The 14808-nt window shown below is 47.0% G+C and overlaps 1 long non-coding RNA gene across 1 annotated transcript in view; it reads left to right on the top strand.

Annotated features, from left to right (window-relative positions):
* The first annotated feature begins 6505 nt into the window (after positions 1-6505).
* The window catches only part of LOC138283360 (uncharacterized), an 80105-nt gene continuing 71802 nt past the window's right edge, over positions 6506-14808 (top strand). The window contains exon 1 of the long non-coding RNA XR_011201217.1: positions 6506-6619. This is a non-coding gene — a long non-coding RNA (uncharacterized lncRNA). The remainder of the gene's footprint in view (positions 6620-14808) is intronic.

Raw genomic sequence — 14808 nt, 5'->3', positions numbered from 1 at the left:
TTGGGAATCTTCTTCTTCAGACATACTGAAGGAAGAAAAATATATATACAGGCACAAAAAGCAAAGCTATAAGCTGAAAAACTGGAATAGTTAACTTGTTCTGGCAAATAAAGGGTTAAGCACTGAGCCTGTGAAGGCAGGGAGTGACTATACGGGTGGGCGTGAGGAGAAACTCAAGGAAAAGCCTATTCAAGCTAAGGAGGCAGTACCCGGAAAGAAAAAAGCCCCTCCCAGGGGAGCTGCCCTTAGGGAAGAGGTTTTGTGCCTGTTAACACGGCCAAAACAACGCGCGTTGGATGAGTTGCAGAAAAAACTCTGAACGCGAGCAGAATGAAGCACCAGCTGCCACACGCGAGGTAAGGGTGAAGCACCGGCTGCGCGTGTCTACAACAGTAAAAAATGACCGTTAGTAGACGCGCAGGAGATTTGAATAAAAGGAAGCAGCGTGCGAGGGTTAGAGCGAACAAAGCTAATACAGTTTGAGAGCGGCAACCAACACAAGTATGAGCAATAAACAAATACAATAAATGTACATGTAAATAATTTGTTTAAAAGAAAAAACTAGTGGTACTTATCTTGACTGCGAGGAGCAAGAAAAGAGGACTTGTTCGCAGTCAAGACATTAATAGTTGTATTCGACGTCCTATTGAATAGTCACATTGTGATGTCACTTTGTAGTTTTTACTTTATTGGAAAATGTAGTTTTTCTTCTTCATCATTTCCCAAGATGCTCTAGAGTATAAGTCACATGCACCAATCACCAATAGTGACCTTAGTCCATAAAAGCCATAACCTCAAACGTCATATCCTCTTTCTTTGCTTCCACCAGAAACTGTAACTCCTTTCTCACGACCTCAAAGTCTTTAGATGATACAAACTCTCATCTTGGAAGGAAAAATCCAACGAAGAAGACCAGACTGAACATCAAGTCGGTTTTCCTAAAACGTAGACATCTGGATGGAAAGAACTTCAGGAATTCTTCTGATCCGTTCCTAGGAAATAATAATAAATACCAGCCGGTAATATTTTCAAACTAAATGGTACAATCCACTTAAAATCTTTCACATCTTATTACACAATATAACAACTGGGAGGGTACCAATGAATAAAAATTTCAAATGCAATAAAATTATCATTATTCATGAAAGGGTGGGGTAATCCTCGCCTCCGTGTCCTTAATAGAATTGAAAATTCTTAACGCGTAAGCTAGAAAAATTTTCATTCTATATCAGGACCGGAGGCTCGGATTTTGCTAGTTCAAAGCTGACCCATAACAACAGAGGCCACATCTAAAACAGGCTTAAAGTACAACTTACGAAAAGTACTTTCAGACGACCAGTCTGCAGTTTTCATAATGTCCGTTAAACTGGAACCTAACGCAAAAGACTTAGAGGCCATTGCTCCTCTTACTGAATGAGCTCCAAAATGGCTAGTATCAATGCCTGCTTCATTCATAAGCCATCTTAACCATCTCGCAAGAGTGGCAGAAGCAACCGATTTAAAAGGTTTCTGAAGTGCAATTAATACTTGCCCATTCATGTCCTGTCTAAACTCTTCTGTAGATACTTCATAATCTTTAAGACAGTGTACCACACATAATTTTGAATTGTCTGGAAACCAAGGATATGTTACTGACCTGCAATTGTTCTTAGTTCTTCTGGAAATAATAAAGGTTACTCCCTTCGGAGAATAAAGCCTCCCCGATAGATGTAGGGCTCTCACATCTGAGACTCTCTTGCATGAGACTAAACATAGTAATATAGCTAGTTTAGCTGACAGTTGTTTCCGGGACAAGTTTTTGTTACTGGGCCAAGAATCCAAGAATCTCAACACTATATTCACATCCCAAAGTACAGAGTACTTAGGTTGAGGAGGATTCGAAAATCTGATACCCCTCAACAGTTTACATACTAGTGGATGTTCACCTACTTGCTTGCCATCAATAGGTGTATGCCCTGAAGAGATTGCTGATCTAAAATTATTGATTGTCCTATAGGCCAAGCCCGAATAGGCTAACTCAGCCAGAAAATTAATAATCATATCAATACCTGACTCCATGGAATTAAGACCTCTTCCATTGCACCAACTAACCCATCTACGCCATGCCGAAGCATATCTCTTGTGGGTACTATTTGCCCATGCTCACTTGATAAAAACTTCAGCCTGTTGCGAAATTCCTGGGGCTTTCCATCTTGCCCTGAAACCCTCCAAGCCATCAGAGTTAGATTCCCCGAGACAATTAAGGGATGTTGATGGCCCTCCGGACTGAGCAAGAGGTCCAGACGAGGAGGAATGAGCAATGGTCGTGCACATGCTAATTGAAGCGCAATAGGGAACCACGGCTGAGACCTCCACAACGGGGTCACTAAAATCAGTTCTGCCTTCTGTCTCCTCACTTGAGCCAAGACTCTGGGTATCAATAGGAACGGAGGGAATGCATAACACTGGAACGAGTTCCAATTCTGTGGAAAAGCATCCGTTGCCGAGGCCTGAGGATCCGGCCTCCAACTGAAAAATGTTGGAACCTGGTTGTTGAGGCGAGATGCAAAAAGGTCTGTCTCGCAGAAACCCCAGACCTGGACAATCTGTTGAAAAATCTGTGGATCCAGCTTCCAATCGCTGGGATCCGTCAGATATCTGGAGTTCCAGTCTGCTACTATGTTCTGATCTCCCGGAAGATACTCCGCCAACACCACTAATCTGTGTCTCAGGCAATAATGCCAAAATTCCTTGGCTATCTCCGCCAGGATTCTGGATCGCGTTCCCCCCAGTTTGTTCACATAGCGTACTGCCAAAATATTGTCCATTCTCAGAAGAATGCAACAATCTGTCCTGCTCGGGGATAAACTCTTTATTGCGAAAGACCCCGCCAAGAGCTCCAAGCAATTTATGTGTAAATCCTTCTCTGTTGATGACCAACGACCCCGTCACCATCGAGCCGCAACGAGCTTCCCAGCCCCACTGGCTGGCGTCCGACTCTATGACAACTTCTGGGTGAGATCCGAAAATGGCCCTGCCATTCCATGCTTCCATGTGGTGAAGCCACCACTGAATCTCTTCTTTGACCTCTGAAGTCAGAGGAACCTGGGGGGAGTAACTTAGACCCTGTCTCAAATACTGGATCTTCAATCTCTGGAGGGCTCGCTAGTGTAAGGGGGCAGAAAATATTGCTTGAATGGATGAGGCTAATAGTCCCACCAAACGAGCAATGCTCCTTAAAGAAATATTCGGTCTGAGTAATGCCGCTCTCAATTCTCTCTTGATATTGCGAATTTTTGAAGCTGGAAGTATCAATAGGGAGAGGATGGAATCTATCCTCAAACCCAAAAACTCTATCGTTTGGGATGGTTTCAACAATGACTTCTGCGCATTGATAAGGAAAACTAATTCCTGTAGTAAAGTGACTGTCCAATTCAGATGTGTCAGTAACGTCGTTGAATCCTGCGCCATCAGTAAGATGTCGTCCAGGAATATGATAAGACGAACACCCTTGGTTCTCAGCCATTCCACTACTGGTCTCAGGAGCTTTGTGAAACACCAAGGGGCCGAGGATAGGCCGAACGGGAGAGCCGTGAATTTTAGGTAATTACCCTTCCACTGGAATTGAAGATACTTCCTGTGGGGGGCAAAAATCGGGATTGAGAGGTACGCGTCCTTTAGATCTAAGCGAACCATCTAAAACCATCCAAAAGGATGTCTCGTAACATGTGAATCCTTTCCATCTTGAAGTGTCTGTATACAATCCAAGAATTGAAATCTTTCAGATTTAATACTAACCGGTGACCACCTCCTTTTTTGTCTACCACAAAAATAGAATTGCAGAACCCGGTAGGGTGAGGGGTTGAAAAAGTTACCGCACCTTTGTCTAACAACGCTTGTACCTCTAGATCTATAAAATTCTGATTTGATTAGGAAAAACACATGTTTACCGGAGGAGTATGCTGAAACGGAGTGTTGAGGAACTCCAGGTGAAAGCCTGACACTGTCTGAATAACCCAAGGGTCTCCTGAAATCTCTCTCCATTTGTGTACAAACAGTCTGACTCTTCCCCCAAGAATAATTTTTTAGGAACTGGTGTAGCAGTGTCTTCAGAGGAGGGGGTGGGGTCCCCGGTCATCCAACCCTGCGATTGGGCATATTCTAATAACTGGCCGGAAAAGGGGCGAAGAGCTCTTGCCAGAGCGTCATTAACCGACTGTTGCACCCTGGAGTCTAGTGCTTCAACCAAATTTACCTCCAGTTGGTTGTCGGTATCATCAGGGTAGAACCCTGCATCCTGGTCGCTCCATTGAGCCATAGTGATATTATATATAGGACCAGAAGTCAATAAGAATAATAAAGGGGGAGTGAAAAGACCCCAGCAGGTGTTTTAGCAAGTCAAAATATATATATATACCTAAAACCACAGGCAAGAGGGAGATAAGTATGTATATATATCAATAAAAAATATCTCTGGTTGTGGAGGAAGTTGCCTGGATCAAAAGAATTATTTCACTCTAGGCCAAGCCTTTATCTAAATTTTACAACCCAGTATGATTTTTATCCTTAACTGGGCGTCAGGGAGGAGGTGATTTATTGACACCAGGCAAGCTCTGATGCCTCTCGCGCTGCCCAAAAACAAACCGATCTCAAGAAATGGCAAATGGAAATGAGATCGGCTTGTAGAGGACGCGCGCGCTTGGCAAAACCGGTTGCCAGTGAAAACAGACTGCGCGCTGAGCGTGCAGTCCTCTCCCGACTTCACTCCACGGGAGAAAATCAATAAAACAATTAACTCGGCGGGAAGCCAGCACACAAAGAATAAAGCGATCTGTAAGGCGCGCGGACTCACGACGCCTGCACCAAATAACAATTAATCTTCAAAACACCATACAATAGGTATTAGCATCGTATTAAGATAAAGTGAAAAGTTACTTATCTGCTGCGAAGCAGCAAAGAAAGAGGATATGACGTTTGAGGTTATGGCTTTTATGGACTAAGGTCACTATTGGTGATTGGTGCATGTGACTTATACACTAGAGCATCTTGGGAAATGATGTTTTTTGTTTAAATGTATTTTAATTGGCTGCTGTGAATTTTCAGTAAAGAAAGAGAAAGCATAATCCGAGCCTCAGGTCCTGATATAGAATTTGATATAGAGTTCAAGTCACAGTGTGTGCAACACTGAAAATGCACTATTTTACTTATTATAGTTGTATTATGTGGAGACAGGGTGCGCGCATCTCTGTTGTGTCACCGAGTATGACCACCCACTTAGCTGGGCTTTGTCAATGAAGATGGCCCCAATGTAAGATGGCAGGGGCATGGAGAATTCGGCATTCCACACCCAGTTACCAGCCCAACTGCCTTCCACATTCTCCCAGTTCCAGAACCATTCCCCACAACATTCTATCAGCGCGTGATGGTGGTAGCGTTAGATTAGCATAGCAGCAAAGTACAAGCAAAGCATTACAACCCAACAAGAACAAGTAGAGAAAGGGAACATGGCTGGTTAGACCGTTTTAGCCATGGCCGCTTTTGGTTCCCCAGCCTGGCCTTGCCTTTTAAGTGGAAGACAAAAGACACATTCTAGGAAATAACTATATATGAGCTGCTATGAACGTCTCACCGGCTCATACAATTAAGATGTTACCAGAGATGATGACAGAAAGGTATGGTGCAGCTAGATGTGTAATCATGTGTCGATTGTATAGTTGAGTGTCTGTAGTGTTTGTCTTATTTTTTCTGTTTACTGTGTTAATTAATTTGAACATCAATTTCTATGTTGAGCATATGGTCCTTGATGAAAGCGAAAGCAACAACAGAAGAAAGGTTCTTAACGAACAGAGAGGAAAAAAGAGCTTTTATCGTTTCTTAAAGCCTATTCATTTTGCTGCAGTTTCCTTATAAAAAACAAAATGGGACACAAAACCATTGGTAATGGTTCTTTTTTCCATTTCACCTGCATCCTTTCCTGATTCTGTGTGTTAGGCACCCCCTTTTGACTGTGGTGAAGTTGAGTTTATTATGCTAATCTTCACTTTTAGGTAATAGTTTATTGAATTACATACTGTAACCTTCACTCAACTTTTATTTGTTTAATCTGCACTTGCTCCTTGTCCTGTTTTATGCGGCAATTCATATACTCGCTCCCACCAAAACATCGGCAGCTTATTGAATGTGAAGAGCTTTTTTGGCACAAACTGTTGTATTCAGGGCTGCCTGAAGAATAATGTTGTCCCTTACCAGGACTTCTGTGGGCACCTAGGGATAATTCAATACAAAATTATGGTTTTACTCGATTTTACTTAAAAAGTTTACGGTTTAAAACGTGTATTCTCTTCGCTGGTACCTGAAAGAAAATGAATGTGTGCGCACAATGGACTGTTTACAGCCTTTTTCCCAGAGGCTCACTTGGAAACCTGCCAGGCCTGTTAGGTTTGCTCAAAAACCAGATCCTGTTTTTGGCAAGGCGTGGTTACAAGCGAGTGTCTGTTCTTTGAGGACCATTACTGATTTGCGTCCCTGGGGAGAGCGATTCGTAATTTCTAGGAGAGTGGAGTGTTCAACGAAGTATGCTGGTCTTTTGAGCCATCGCAGTCTGAACTGTGCTCTGGCTACCTGCAGGTGCCAGCGAATGGTAAGTGACAGGCAGGGGAGTAGCTTGGTCAGCAAGATTTGGGGGGAGAGCGGGTGAATTTCAGATTTTCCAACAATCACATTGCTATATAACATTAAAATACATTATATGACAAGCAGGGTGCATGAGAAGGGCTTAAGGGGCAGACAAAAGGGAGAGGAATGCAGATTGGCAGGGGTTCTAAGTGAGGGAAAACACGATATTTTGTAAACCAACATTTTTTAAGACATTTAAAACACAGAGACTGTTTGTGCATTTTTGCCGCGTGTATGTCAAAATTCCTGGTGAAATCCGAAGACACCACTCCATACTCAACTGAAAGCACTGTACCCAGCTAAAAGCAACCCCATCCAACTATTTACCAGAAAATAAGTGTAGTAGGGGCATGTCAGACCCTTAACATCTCCCCAGAAGCTACGTATCTGGTGCCAGGAGGACCTTTTTATCAAACTCAAAGGTCTCACAGGTCTCAAGCTTAGAAGTGTTTGTCTTGGTTTGGATGAGGGTTATCAGTAATGTGGACATACTGCTTTGTACGATGTAACCATAGGGCAGGCATGAAATTAGTTGAGGATGTACCGTCGCTCTGGTGTAAACCTAGGAAAATAAGCTTTAATTTTTTGCAGTGGTGATTTTGGATAAGGCCTCGTTATCTGTGTTAATAATATAATAGGTCAGTGGTGCAGTCTCGGGATATGGATACATGATTAGGTACAACAGGTAGCATATACTGGTCTTGAGATAATTCTCAGGGTGTTCGATTTGGAATCAGGAAAGTGTATTATTAATGTGAAAGACCAAGAAATGGCACCTTCGTTCACAATACCAGCTGCAGACAGTTTGCTGGGCATTGAGATGACACACCCACCCTTTTTAAACAATTTTATATTGATTTTAATCACCAAGACAGATGCTTTGCCGTCCTTCCCCCTCTAACTCCTGAGCTGTGTTGTGGAACAGTGTTAGTGTGATGTATATTATTCAGTTGGTCCAGGGCCTGTATATCCACAGGCTGCCCTCATAACATTCATGCCCTCAATCATGTATGACCCATGGGAATGGGCAGTTTTGTCCATTTGGCGTACTAAATCCTCCATTCGTTTCTCTCCCCCCGGAGATGGCAGTGCTGAGGCTGGGTCTGGTTCCTTCTAGCATTCTACAAAACTCTCTCATGCATAAGCCACCTCTATTGAGTCCTGGTCCCGTCTGGTGTCCGGGAATAGTACCTGGCGTTTGTAACCAGCTCAGTTCTCTGTGCCAGGCGCCTTCCCTGCACTCGATAAGGTTTCAAATTTTGGGTGATCTTTAGCTTTGCCAGGACCATGGGTAGGTCAATAAACCTGTTTAGTAACTTTGGGTTTGGCTGGGTTTGGGAGCCAGTGCAGCAGGCGTGGCCCAAGGTAACACTGGACTTTTCTCTAAGTGACATCAGCCACATAGATTGTAACCCTTTCCAGTAGACATACAAAGAGGAGCAAGACCACAACATGCAGTGGATGTAGGAAGGTACCATCTTGCCTGGCATGTTTCCCCCATTTTTACTTGTGTGTCAGTTTGTTTTTGCCTGTCTCACTGGGATCCTGCTAGCCAGGACCCCAGTGCTCAAAGTTTGTGGCCTAAATGTGTTCCGTGTGTGGTGTCTAACTGTATCACCGAGGCTCTGCTAACCAGAACCCCAGTGTTTATGCTCTCTCTGCTTTTTAAATTGTCACTACAGGCTAATGACCATTTTTCCCAATTCTGATTGGCACACTAGAACACCCTTGCAATTCCCTAGTATATGGTACCTAGGTACCCAGGGTATTGGGGTTCCAGGGGATCCCTATGGGCTGCAGCATTTGTTTTGCCACCCATTGGGAGATCAGACCATTCTTACACAGGACTGCCACTACAGCCTGAGTGAAATAACGTCCTTGTCATTTCACAGCCATCTTACACTGCACTTAAGTAACTTATAAGTCACCTAAATGTCTAACATTCACTTAGTGAAGGTTAGGTGCAAAGATACTAAGTGTGAGGGCACCCTGGCACTAGCCAAGGTACCCCCACATAGTTCAGGGCAATTTCCCCGAACTTTGTGAGTGCGGGGACACCATTACACGGGTGCCCCTCATATAGGTCAATACCTATATGTAGCTTCATAATAGTAACTCCAAACATGGCCACGTAACATGTCTAAGATCATGGAATTGTCCCCCCATGCCAAATCTGGTATTGGGGTGCCAATCCAATGCATCCCCGGGGTTCCAGCTTGGACCCCAGGTACTGCCAAATTAGCTCTCTGGGGTTTTCACTGCAGCTACCGTTGCTCCCAACCCACAGACAGGCTTCTGCCCTCCTGGGGTCTGGGCAGCCCAATCCCAGGAAGGCAGAACAAAGTATTTCCTCTGAGAGAGGGTGTTACACCCTCTCCCTTTAGAAATAGGTGTTAAGGGCCTGAGAGGTGTAGCCTCTCCTGGCCTCTGGGAATGCTTTGAAGAGCACAGATGGTGCCCTCCTTGCATAAATCATTCTACGCCGGTTCAGGGATCCCCCAGCCCCTGCTCTGGCAAGAAACTGGACAAAGGAAAGGTGAGTGACCACTCTCTTGTCCATCACCACCCCAGGGGTCTTAGATATCTGCCATCTTGAATTCAGATGTGTGAGGGCACAGTGGAGGCCTCTGAGTGGCCAGTGCCAGCAGGTGACATCAGAGACCCCTCCTAAAAGGTGCTTACCTGGTTAGGTGGCCAATCCTCCTGTGAGGGCTATTTAGGGTCTCTCTTTTGGGTTTCTCTTCAGATAAGGAATGCAAAAGCTCACCAGAGTTCCTCTGCATCTCCCTCTTCGACTTCTGCCAAGGATCGACTGCTGACTGCTCCAGGATGCCTGCAAAACTGCAACAAAGTAGCAAGAAGACTACCAGCAACATTGTAGCGCATAATCCTGCCGGCTTTCTTGACTGTTTCCTGGTGGTGCGTGCTCTGAGGGCTGTCTACCTTCACCCTGCACTGGAAGCCAAGAAGAAATCTCCCGTGGGTCGACGAAATCTTCCCTCTGCCTAATGCAGGCTCTAAACTTCCGCATCACCGGTCCTCTGGGTCCCCTCTCATCTTGACTGGCTTAGTCCCTGGAACACAGGAGCTGGATCCACGTGACCCCGACAGTCCAGTGGTCCTTCTGTCCAAATTTGGTGGAGGTAAGTCCTTGCCTCCCCCCCCCAGACAGTAATCCTGTGTACTGCGTGACCTGCATTGCTAGGGCTTCTGTGCACTTTTGCAAGGAATCCTTCGTGCACAGCATAGCCCAGGTCCCCAGCACTCTGTCCTGCATTGCTCAACTTGCTGAGTTGACCACCGGCTTTGTGGGACCCTCCTTTGTAGTGTTGAGATGACCGCCGTGCTCATATTTCTTGAACCTCTGTTCAAGTGCTTCTGCGGGTGCTGCCTGCTTCTGTGTGGGCTCTCTGTACTGCTGAACGCCCCCTCTGTCTCCTCCAAGAGGTGACCTCCTGGTCCTTCCTGGGCCCAGGCAGCAACCATTTCCTTCAACCGTGACCTTTGCAGCTAGCAAGGCTTGTTTGTGGTATTTCTGCGTGGAAACAACTCTGCATCCTCCAGCATGCCGTGGGACATGTTCTGTGCAAAGGAGAAGTTCCTGGCATCTTCCGTTGTTGCAGAATCTTCAGCTTCTTCCACCCAGAGGCAGACATTTTGCACCTTCATCTGGGGTTTAGTGGGCTCCTGCCCCGCTGGGACACTTTCTTGACTCTTGGACTTGGTCCCCTTCCTTTACAGGTCCTCAGGTCCAGGAATCCGTCTTCAGTGCTTTGCAGTCAGTTGTGGCCTTTGCAGAATCTCCTTTCACGACTTTAGTGTGTTTCTGGGGAAGTCGGGTTACTTTACTCCTACTTTTCAGGGTCTTGGGGTGGGGTATCTTGGACACCCTTAGTGTTTTCTTAGTCTCCTAGCGACCTTCTACACACTACACTAGGCCTGGGGTCCATTCGTGGTTCGCATTCCATTTTTGGAGTATATGGTTTGTGTTGCCCCTAGGCCTATTGCATCCTATTGTATTCGACAGTGTTTGCATTACTTTTCTAACTGTTTACTTACCTGATTTTGGTTTGTGTGTATATTTTGTGTATTTTACTTACCTCCTTAGGGAGTATAACTTCTGAGATATTCTTGACACATTGTCACTAAAATAAAGTACCTTTATTTCTGATGGATACAAACTAGCTGTGGATTCCTCACCTGTTCTCTTCCTGGCTCTCCGCGTTGACGAGGACGTCACAATTGCACGGCTCCACGCGACTCCGTCTGATGTCACCGTGCCAATAAAAGGTCCTTGTCGGCGTGCTGACGTCAGTTTCCTTTTTTCCGTGCCTTCGACCCCAACGTTTTCTTTTTTTCCCTGGCTCGTTGGATAGTGTGTATCTTTGGTTGTTACAATGTCTCCCCCGAGAAAATCGGGTTTCAAGCCTTGTAGTGAATCTGGCGGTAGGATGTTGGTCACGGATCCGCATGAGAACTGCCTTTGGTGGCTTAGCTCTGAGCACGATGTCGAGGGGTGTGGTTCGTGCCAGAGTATGAATCCTAAGAAACTTAAGGAAAGAGAGGCCAAGCTTTTCTTAGCGAAGGCTAAGAAGAAGGGCCACATGAGGTCTTCATCTCACGCCTCTTCCAGGAGGCATAAGAAGAGGCGTCGTCATGACTCTTGGCGCCGTCATGGTTCACGGCGCCGATCGACATGGAGCCGATCAAGGTCGAGGTCTCAAACAACTGGAGGTCGAAGTAATTGGGAGGTGAGCCCTACTGTGACTCCGCAGCCCCAGAGCTCAGAAGTATCTTCGACTCCGTCAGTCTATGAGGTAGGTGGCTACTCATAGCTCTCAGTTTTCTCCAGCGCCGCAAGAGCCTGATGTGCAGCAGTAGGATCAAGAACAGCGATACATGGCTTCGGGAGCGGATCCGGGTGCATTTTTCAATGCCATGTATGCTGTTCTCCAGGCTATGGCCCCTGCTGGTGCACCGGCGGGTCCCTCGGGCCATTAGCTTTTTCATTGGGCTCCCCGGCTCCATATCAGATGAAGTCATTTATGCCGTTCTGCCCGGTTGAGGGTGCCGGGTCGACGTTGATGATGTCCCCTTGAGGTATGGCGTCCCCATCTAGATCCGTGGCGCCGTTACCATCTCCGCGTCAGCCGACGCCGATACTCTCCCTGGCCAGCAGGCTCCATTACCTGCGTGCCAGCCGACTCAGAAGGAGGCGCCGTTGGAGTCCGTGTCGGCACCGGGTCGGAGTGATGCTCGGATCCATGCATCTTCTTCTGTACCTGGTTGGGATTCGGAGTAAATGGATCTGAAATCTTGGAGAAAGGCCTTGCGTCTTCTTGAAGAAGAAGAGTACCGACAATTGGAAGAGGGTGAGCTTTTGGAGCCTTCGGAGGAATTCCAAGGATTGGGGTCAGCCAGTGGATTGGATAATTCCCCAGAACGGGACATTTCATCTCCGGGGGAGTTTAGGGAGGAGGCAGCGTCATTCCACTCAGTCATTTAGAAAGGCAGCGGACTATTTAGACCGGCTTTTATCTGCAGCAGAGGTAAAGACAAATCTGCTAGCTGAGGTGCTGCATCCCTTTACATCCTCAGTGGACCCTTTGCTGCCCTTCAACAAGGCATTGTTGGAGCCTATTATGGACTTGTGGAGGAAACCAGTTTAGTCTCCAGCTGTTAATAGAGCGGTGGCAAGGAGACATAGGGGGGCACCCGAGGATCCTGGGTTCCTCTCACGTCATCCAACCCGGAGAGTTTAGTGGTTCAAGCGTCTTGCTTTACAAAGTCTGCTCCTGGTTCGTTCCCTGTGGCCCCGTCTGATAGGGAGTCCAAACGAATGGAGCAGTCTTCAAAAAAGATCTTCTCGTCCTGCAGCATGGCGCTTAAGACTGTGAACGCTACCTGTGTGCTGGGTAGGTATGTCCATGCTCTTATGGATTCAGCCAAGACTATGGTCAGGGATCTGCCACAGGAGGCACAGAAGCCTTTTGGAACACTCTTTTCGGATGCACAGGCTGCGGCGCAGCAGATTATACAATCTGGCCTGATACCACAGACTTGGTTGCTAGAGCGATGGGGACATCTGTTGCTACAAGGAGGTATGCGTGGCTGAGGTCCTCCGGATTCTCCTCAGATGTACAGACCACCTTATTTGACTTGCCCTTCGATGGTGAACGGCTGTTTGGAGAGAAAGCTGTCTCCGCCCTTAAGCGTTTTAAGGAGAGCCGAGCGACAGCAAAGTCCTTAGGTTTAAAGGCTACCCCTGCTGCCCCTTATGGGTCTTTTTGCAGATTCAGAGGATTTGGTCGTCGGGTGGTTTTTCGGAGGCCCCAGTACTCTTCTCAACAGCCTGCCAATCCATCTTATCGAGCCTTTAGAGGGGTGGGATGGCTAGAGCTAGAGGGGCAGCCCAGCAACACCCTTCTTCGTCATCCTCTTCCTCTGGTGGACAACAGCAGGGAAGGCAGCCCTAGCTTTCCCCACTTTATCGAACATGCCTCTCCTGTAGGGGGAAGGCTTTGTCTTTTTCTCCGCAAGTGGGAGTTGATAACAGCAGCCTCCTGGGTGTTGAACTTGTGGAGGGAACTTTCAGGAGTTCCCTCCTCCCTTCCCCCCTTCCCTCGTTTTGTTCAGAGGACCATCTTCTGTTGTTGCAGCAGGAGGTTCTGACCATGTTATCAAAGGGTGCGATAGAATTGGTTCCTGAGCAGGAAAGGGGTCAGGGTTGTTATTCAAGATATTTCCTGATCCCCAAGAAGGACGGTCGTCTGAGGCCAATCCTAGACCTGAGGATTTTGAATTGGTTCCTCAAGCAGGAGAAATTCATAATGCTGACTCTGGCACAGGTACTTCTGTCATTGAACAAAGAGGATTGGATGGTGTCTGTCGACTTGCAGGATGCGTACTTTCACATCCCTATACTAAAGACGCACAGGAAGTATCTCCGGTTTGTGGTGGGGTCGCAACACTACCAGTTTGCGGTCCTTCCGTTTGGGCTTACTTTAGCACCTCGAGTCTTCACAAAGGTGATGTTGGTGGTTGCAGCACATCTCAGGCGGAAGGGAATAGCGGTATTCCCTTACCTGGATGATTGGTTGATCAAAGCCAAGTCTCAAGAGCTGGTGCTGCATCACCTGCAGGTGACAACCCAGTTGTTGTTCGATCTGGGGTTTTCGGTAAACGTGCCCAAGTTTCACCTGGAGCCCTCTCAACACCTCCTGTTCATAGGGGCAGTACTGGATACAACATTGTATCGGGCCTAGCCTCCGCCTCAGTGGATTCGGGACATTCAGGCGCTGATTCCAATATTTCGAAATAGAGCGGTTGTTCCGGTCCTCAAGGTCTTACGCCTGCTTGGTCTGTTTGCTTATTGCATTCTGTTGGTCACTCATGCGCGCTGGCATATGAGGGCTCTTCAGTGGTGCCTCCGCAGGCAGTGGTTTCAGCACAAAGGGGATCTTGAGGAATCAATAAGGATCTCCAGGGACACTGCAGCGGATCTCCAATGGTAGGCAATGGACGGCAACCCTTCCCAAGGAAGGCCATTCTCACTGCCACCTCCAGTGGCCACATTTGTTACGGATGCCTCCACTCATGGGTGGGGGGCTTATCTGGAGATCAAGGGTCATTGGTCTCCGGTGGAACAGATGTTTCATATCAATCTGTTGGAGCTGCAGGCGATACGTCTGGCTCTCAAGGCCTTCCTCCCTTATCTTCGCGGTCAGTCAGTTCAAGTCCTCACGGACAACACTACCGCGATGTGGTACGTAAACAAGCAGGGAGGAGTAGGGTTGTACTTTCTCTGCAGAGAGGCTCTGTGGCTCTGGTCCTGGGTTGAGGACCATCAGATTTGCCTGATAGCGGACAGTCTCAGTCAGCGCTTTTTGGCCGATCATGAGTGGCGTCTCCATCCAGATCTAGTCCGATACATCTTCAAGATGTGGGGGTCTCCGCAGGTAGATCTATTCACCACTGCCCGTCGTTCTGCAGTCTCCAGTATCCATTGCAAGGAGCGTTGGGGGATGCGTTTCAAATACCCTGGGGCGGCTGCAGGAAAGTACCATCTTGCCTGGCATGTTACCCCCATATTTCACTGTATATATGTTGTTTTAGTTGTATGTGTCACTGCCAGCCAGGGCCCCAGTGCTCATA

Source organism: Pleurodeles waltl, chromosome 3_1 (genome assembly GCF_031143425.1).
Source record: "Pleurodeles waltl isolate 20211129_DDA chromosome 3_1, aPleWal1.hap1.20221129, whole genome shotgun sequence".
NCBI lineage: Eukaryota > Metazoa > Chordata > Amphibia > Caudata > Salamandridae > Pleurodeles > Pleurodeles waltl.
The sequence above is the reverse complement of the archived record's forward strand: the minus strand, read 5'-3'. Positions and strand labels throughout refer to the sequence as shown.